The sequence below is a fragment of the Pseudophryne corroboree genome, chromosome 1 (genome assembly GCF_028390025.1).
Source record: "Pseudophryne corroboree isolate aPseCor3 chromosome 1, aPseCor3.hap2, whole genome shotgun sequence".
NCBI lineage: Eukaryota > Metazoa > Chordata > Amphibia > Anura > Myobatrachidae > Pseudophryne > Pseudophryne corroboree.
In genome coordinates, this window is record NC_086444.1 from 733,849,161 (window position 1) to 733,857,410 (window position 8,250).

The 8,250-nt window shown below is 44.2% G+C and overlaps 1 pseudogene; it reads right to left on the reverse strand.

The window, feature by feature from the left end:
- Positions 1-497: 497 nt before the first annotated feature.
- Positions 498-616, reverse strand: LOC134957379 (5S ribosomal RNA; annotated as a pseudogene).
- Between the last annotated feature and the right edge of the window lie 7,634 nt (positions 617-8,250).

Consider the following 8,250-nt stretch of genomic DNA (forward strand, 5'->3'; position numbering starts at 1 on the left):
GCTGTTATAAATCAAACTTGATTAACAAAGTCACTAACAAAAATCAGGATAAACTGATAGAGAGTTAGGAGCACCTGTGGTGAAAAATATATTGAAAACAATTTTATGCCTGAGTTGATCAGAAAATGAGGGGTACCAATCAAAATCATTCAAATATAATCACAATGGTGATAATTATGGGTAGGTACTGAGTTATTAATCTAATAAACCGGGATGAAAGGCACAAAAGAGTATAATTTATAATTGAAATGTCAATTAACAAATGGTAATCCCCTGGTAGGGACTTTGTTTGCTATAGAGAAGATCCTAAAGGGAAAGGACGTTTGAGAAAATTAGATACCAAACGGTATTCATAGCCAAACATAAATTGCCAAAAGGGAATATTCTGAGGTTAAATAAAAAATATTAAATAATAATAAATAACCAAAATGTGGATATGGGATTTGGAAGTTCAGAAGTTGCTCTAACACTTCTACTGTTTGTGATCGGAGGTTACATTTTTACTGCACCTGATATTCCCAAATGGTCACCTAATAGGGTACTAATCAGGCTTACCAACGCTTAGCTTCCAAGATCGGATGAGATTGGGCGTTTCCGCTGAAATATGGCAGTAATTGAAACACTAGTGTCACGATCCGGGTATCTGGACGCCATTACCTGCCTTTCAGATGTCTCCTGAGGCTCGCTCAGCGTTCCAAGGCCGGATCTCATCTGTGTCCACATACTGCACATTCCTCCTGTCACGCTGAGATGCTGTCACAGCGGCGCCATGTTTGAATCCTGCATGGCGTCTCCCGTTCTCCGCGGCCTCCGCCGCCGTTCCTGTGTTATAGGTGCAGGTTGTCAGTGTGGTGTTCCATGCCTGCCGCGGCCTCCGTTGTCATCCACGAGTCTCAGCATACATTTGTCAGTCTGGCGTCTCCTGTCCTCTGTGGTCGGCGCCGCCATTACAGTTATGTTTCCACATGGTTTCCCAAGCCAGTTTTCCCTCCAAGTTCTAACATGGGCGCAGCCATGTTGGATCTAATCACATGTCTCAGTTCCTCCAATCCACTGCCTCTGGAAATCTGCATAATTGCCCAGCCAATGCCTGAATTGCTGCAGGTATAAGTATCCTGTGCCTGGGCCAGGAAATCGTCAGTGCTTTGTTTGTCATACTTAATGTCCACGGTTATCTTGACTAGTTTGCTGTGCCTAGGCACAACATGATTTATTAGCATAAACCCTTCATCTATTGTTCTCAGCTGCAATACAATACAGAGTACAATACAGCAGGGGAGTAAGTCATTACAGCAGGGGATTAAGTCTGACTGGCCAGTCTCCGTTAATCTATTAAAGGTCAAGATAAACGTGGACCCATCTGTATATCTAGGTCCAGATAAGAGGGAAGCCAGGTGGAAATTAATTGCATTAAGTATCAGGATTTCAATGACTCAGAAAGCCCAATAAGACAAACATTGTTGGTTCTGTTTCGATTCTCTAAGTCGTTGCGCTTCTCATTAAACACAGTGATGGCTGATTCATGTTTATGTACTGTAGCCCTAGTTTCTGAGAATTCATCTTCTATATAACCGGTGACCATCCATTTCTTTGTCAAGGAGCTGGGAAATGTCAGAGATCTCTTGAGCTCTAAGCCGAAATGAGAAGAATCATCAACCAACTCTGTTATCTCCTCCCTGGATGAAAACATTGGGGAGAGGAGGATCAGAAAGGGGAAGGGGGCTTCTCCTTAGTTTTGGCAGTGGAACCACCCTTGGGACCCCTTTTGTTGTTTGGCCACAAACATCTCTATCATAAAAGCAGGGAGTGCAGGGGGGTCCTGTTGTAGAGAAAGTCCAGCACAGATGGAGGAATACTGTGTGTAGGGCTGGTGAGACCTGGAGAGTGCAGGAGCAAGAGGGTAAGAGAGAAGTACCAGTGGCAGCAGCTGTGTCCTGCAATAGATGGCAGATAGGGCTGTAAGAATTTCAGGTCAGAGTAGGAAGTTTCCCCTCTAGAAATTGCAGTGACACAAGAGGGGAGCTGCAGTGACACAAGAAGAGAGCTGGAGTGACGCAAGGCAGCAGTGACACAGTGGAGGCTAAAGTGACAGAGAGGATCTGAAGTGACACATGGGGGGCTAAATAAAAATGGAGGGCTGGAGTGACACATGGGGGGGGGGCTGAAAAGACACAGGGGAGAGCTGGAGTGACACAGGTGGGAGCTGGAGGGACACATGTATTGTTTAAACTGAGATATATAAATTTTTTGTATGGAAGAGGGGGAGGTGCCAAAGAAAATATTTGCCATGGGCTCCACTTGGTCTAGAACTAACCCTGATCACTGACTAATAGCATGAAAGTATTTGTAATCCATAATAGGAAATAACAATAAGCTTAACATCTAAGATGTTATCTCCTGATTATAGAGTGCAATAGCTTTGAATTTCCCATGATAAGGCACAATAAACACAGCTACACTTGCACTTTATGGTATCAATGGCCCTCATTCCGGGTTGATCGCTAGCTGCTTTCGTTCGCAGCGCGGCGATTAGTTGAAAAAGCGGCACTTCTGCGCATGCGTACGGGCCGCAGTATGCACGCACGAAGTACTTTCACACAAAACTATGCAGTTTTACACACGGTCGAGCGTCGCTTTTCAGTCGCTGTGTTGATCGGTGAGTGATTGACAGGAAGTGGATGTTTCTGGGTGGTAACTGGCCGTTTTCAGGGAGTGTGCTGGAAAACGCAGGCGTGCCCGATAAAAACGCAGGAGTGGCTGGAGAAACGGGGGAGTGGCTGGCCGAACGCAGGGCGTGTTTGTGACGTCAAACCAGGAACTAAACAGTCTGCAGTGATCGCAAGGCAGGAGTAAGTTTCGAGCTGCTCAGAAACTGCATGAAAATTTTTACGCACAGTTCTGCTAACCTTTCGTTCACACTTCTGCTAAGCTAAGATACACTCCCAGAGGGCGGCGGCCTAGCGTGTGCACTGCTGCTAAAAGCAGCTAGCGAGCGATCAACTCGGAATGTGGGCCAATATTTCAGTCCCAAAGTGCTTTTTTACACAACTTAGGATTCACACAAATTGGCAGACGCTCGTTACACTGGTAAACTTGGGGCCTGTTGCACTAGAAGCTCCAACAAAATAAATATCATGCTGTTTACACAAACTCAGGGGTATATGTGGGTTTACAGAAGTGGAGATGTTGGCCATAACAACTATTATTATTTTCTAGAAGGTGCTACCTGAAGATAAATCATAAGTAGAATCTGATTTTTTTGCTTGGGGAACATTTCCACTTCTACAAACCAGCTATTTAGTAAATATACCCTTCAGTCTCTTGCACATGTCAGGCATACACAGCACTTAGAATCAGGAGGGGGCTCAAGGGATGGCCTGGCAGGGCTATTGCCTGGGTGCTGCGGCCTGTATAACCTGCCTTCAGCACAGATGATCCAGTTATTTCAATAGGTGAATCTGTGGTCATGGTACTTATATCCCTTTACAGGTATAGATCTAAAAATTGGGGCAGTAAACAATAAAGTTAAGTTTCCCATACAGACTGAGATTTCAGACGACCATGATACACCAACGTGGCCACAAATCGCAGAGTGTATGAACTAGTGATGTGCACCGGACATTTTTCGGGTTTTGTGTTTTGGTTTTGGATTCGGTTCCGCGGACGTGTTTTGGATTCGGACGCGTTTTGGCAAAACCTCCTTGAAAATGTTTTGTCGGATTCGGGTGTGTTTTGGATTCGGGTGTTTTTTTTTCAAAAAACCCTCAAAAACAGCTTAAATCATAGAATTTGGGGGTAATTTTGATCCCATAGTATTATTAACCTCAATAACCATAATTTCCACTCATTCCCAGTCTATTCTGAACACCTCACAATATTATTTTTAGTCCTAAAATTTGCACCGAGGTCGCTGGATTACTGAGCTAAGTGACCCAAGTGGCCGGCACAAACACCCGGCCCATCTAGGAGTGGCACTGCAGTGTCAGGCAGGATGGCCCTTAAAAAAATTGGCCCCAAACATCACATGATGCAAAGATAAATTAAAGAAAAAAGAGGTGCAAGATGGAATTGTCCTTAGGCCCTCCCACCCACCCTTATGTTGTATAAACAGGATATGCACATTTTAACAAACCCATCATTTCAGTGACAAGGTCTGCCACACGACTGTGGCTGAAATGACTGGTTGGTTTGGGCCCCCACCAAAAAAGAAGCAATCAATCTCTCCTTGCACTAACTGGCTCTACAGAGGCAAGATGTCCACCTCCTCCTCATCGTCCGATTCCTCACCCCTTTCACTGTGTACACCCCCCTCCTCACGGATTATTAATTTGTCCCCACTGGAATCCACCATCTCAGGTCCCTGTGTACTTTCTGGAGGCAATTGCTAGTGAATGTCTCCACGGAGGAATTGATTATAATTCATTTTGATGAACATCATCTTCTCCACATTTTCTGGAAGTAACCTCGTACGCCGATTGCTGACAAGGTGGCCGGCTGCACTAAACACTCTTTCGGAGTACACACTGAGGGGGGGCAACTTAGGTAAAATAAAGCCAGTTTGTGCAAGGGCCTCCAAATTGCCTCTTTTTCCTGCCAGTATACGTACGGACCGTCTGACGTGCCTACTTGGATGCGGTCACTCATATAATCCTCCACCATTCTTTCAATGGTGACAGAATCATATGCAGTGACAGTAGACGACATGTCAGTAATCGTTGGCAGGTCCTTCAGTTCGGACCAGATGTCAGCACTCGCTCCAGACTGCCCTGCATCACCGCCGGCAGGTGGGCTTGGAATTCTTAGCCTTTTCCTCGCAGCCCCAGTTGCGGGAGAATGTGAAGGAGGAGCTGTTGACGGGTCACGTTCCGCTTGACTTGACAAGTGTCTCACCAGCAGGTCTTTGAACATCTGCAGACTTGTGACTGCCGGAAAGAGAGATACAATGTAGGCTTTAAACCTAGGATCGAGCATGGTGGCCAAAATGTAGTGCTCTGATTTCAACAGATTGACCACCCGTGAATCCTGGTTAAGCGAATTAAGGGCTCCATCCACAAGTCCCACATGCCTAGCGGAATCGCTCCATTCTAGCTCCTCCTTCAATCTCTCCAGCTTCTTCTGCAAAAGGCTGATGAGGGGAATTGTCACAACTGAGGGCCTGAGCTGACGGGAGGAAGCATCAGTTGTAGGGGCTGAGGTAAAACTAAACTTGGGAGGTTTAATCAGACCCCTAGACATGTAAGTAAGGTGTATGAAGATTGCCCGAAGGCGTGACCATGACAACTAGGATTTAAAGGTCAATAAAAGTTTATTAACATGTAACCCTCCCCCACCGGTCAAGCTATAGGTTACTAAAAACTAGTTGATCACTACTTGTGCCTCCACCCAAGCTAATTATTAAGGCTTGCCTGGGTAAGCCTTTTTCCTAACAATGTGTAATAACAGAATATCTATCTACCTCATATACATATGTGCATACTTTACTATAAATCATTATACCTGTTTTTTCTTCGTTGTAGCTCCCGGACCTTTGGACAAAATTTCATATAACAACTCATATGGTAAGTATACGTAAGTGGGTTTTATTACCACAAAGATATTTAAAGAATTTAAATATAACATTAGGTCAATAACACTAAAGGAAACACATTTTTTTCCATCCCATTACACTGTCTCCCTTTAACACCTATACAATTTATTTTGCATGCAATACAAAAAATATGGTAATGTTGGAGTGACCCGGGTACTCATGGAAAAATAAGTGAACTGTCTAGGTCAGTCATTCAGTGTACACTGGCAAATAACTTGCTGGACATCCACTGTTGTATGATCAGCACGCATCTATATTTATCCTCTCTGTTAGGTATTGTTCCTTTGTTTTCCGTTTATAGCAGAATATACTTTACTCTGTGTGTCCTACTGAAATTAGTTTGTTCTGGTACTAAAGTATACAATAAGCAGCTGGTTCCGTGTTATGTTCATCTCCTTAAAAGGTAGCAATAAATGTCTATGATTCAGTCTGCGATATCCTATACTCTGCTACAAATGTATCATTCCTTGCTGAAATACTTAGTTGGTATAGTAACTGGTATCTTGTCACTGTATCATTCTCAACTGCGGCTGCTGTGATGTCTCAATTACTTGACACACTGCAAATTAAGGTCCCGGCCAAATCTCTTTTGTAACTTTAAACCTATATTTGTAGATATATGTAAGTATCCTTGTGCTTGTTCCTCAACTCGGATAATTAAGACTTCCCATACCACTATCTTCCTGTGTACTTAGACTTGTCCATCAATATATATCTTTAAATACTCATAGAGTTCTCTCTGTATGATTTAAAAGTGTTCCTTTGAGCAAATAACAGTTCCACTTATAAATTTACCAGGGTGATATAGTAAATCTCCTGGCCAGTCTATATAAGCATTATCGCAGTATCCTATATTAGGACCCCTGGCTGTTGACGTCGGCGTCGGGCGTATTATTTATTTCAGCCACCTTATACAGCAAAACGGGGGGTATATTCAAGCTGTTTTATAGTACAAGAGCTAGTGAGGTGTAGCAGTGTAGTGCTATGCGTAATCTCACTTACAGCTTGTAGGATCTGCGTTGCCTTCTCCCCCGACTCCTCCCTAGGGTAGGATGGTCTCTGCTGGGCTGGTCCCTTTCGGCTGGCAGCGAATCAGGAGACTGCAGGGTTAGCTTCCTCTCAGTTACTATGGAAGCACCTCCGTCTTTCCCACTGGCCGGCTGCTTCTCCACCCTGCCTCCTCCGCAGCTAGCTGTCTCTTTCTCCAGCTGAGCCTACACCAGGTAATCAGGGTATAGGCAGTGCTGGGGGATCTCTGCTCACCCTTTTCTGCGCCTAGCCGCCCCTCAGTGATGCCCTGTATTGGCAGTGCTACTCGGTCTCCAGACGCTGCTTTACAGCTCTCACCACAGCGCTGGGGACCCGAGTGCACTCACGAACAGGGGGAACCGCAGTCTGCCTCACCGCCGGCGGGGAGCTCTATTTATCCTCCCCCAGACCTCCGGCTCGTGCGACCCCCCTTCCCGCCAGAGCCGCGCGCTATCCCTTAGCCGCCGCCAATCAATACCTGTCTCTCCCCAGGCTCGCGGTCAATCTCATAGCCCCGCTCGGGGACCTGTTTTGTTTCCCGCCCTGCAGGTTATTACTCCAGCGGCGCGCGGACCATATATGACCCCATATGCAGCTCTTTGCTATCCTGCAGGCTATCACTATCCCACCAGATCTATACTATCCCTCAAGCATTACCATATTACAAACTAAAATGCCAAACCCACACACTATATCAATGTGACTATATATGTACAATTAATAACTAAAGTACAGTACAAATATTTATCCCCTCACAATCCATCTACAGTATACACATATATATTTTTTGTATTATATATTATTACCTTACCCACATAGATTGATTATAAATTTCCCCGAACACAATGTATATATATATATGCACCAAACCTTTATTATATTATTAATAAATATTTAAATTTATTACTAAACTATCAGTAATCAATATTAATCAGGTTACACTCTCCCCCTGGTGATCTGTATATGTATCCATCCCAATTAATCAGATCACCAAATATCCTCTCCTTTTCCATACCCGAAATAAGGCCAAGTAAGTATTATATTCGGATTAATGATTTGCGGTAAGTATGCAGGTTTACCTAATTCTGGATATGTTAATATTAAGGGAGGTTTCCGTTCCCTGGATGGCCTATAACTATGCTCTATATCCTCACCAGTTTCATAGACCCCAGTTTCCAGGCAAGAATCCCTAGTGATGTTAACATCAGTATCACCTATACTACCTTCTGATATAAATTCTTGTTCAGATTCTAACCCACCATTCTCATTATCATTGGTAACTGCCCGATTACAATCATTTTCGGGGGGACTTTCCTTAGACCCATTGGGCGTGGTACCATCGGACAACCAGGGAACAGAGCTATCAGGATCCTTATTATAATAGAAATGTCCTGGGCCACATTCCCTGTTCTCAGTATTCTCAGGAGGACCTTCTGAGATTTCTGAGGATTGGCATTGTCTTTGAGAAGATCTTAACCTACTACCATTTCTCCAATTAACTCTTAAAGGTGACTCATCTTCAGCTACTTCAGGGAGACGAAGATTTTGTGCTATAGGCAAAAGATGCTGTCGGTGGTATGTAAGAATTGGTCCCTCCCCCGACTCTGACTTTAGTTTATAAACTGGTATGTTGG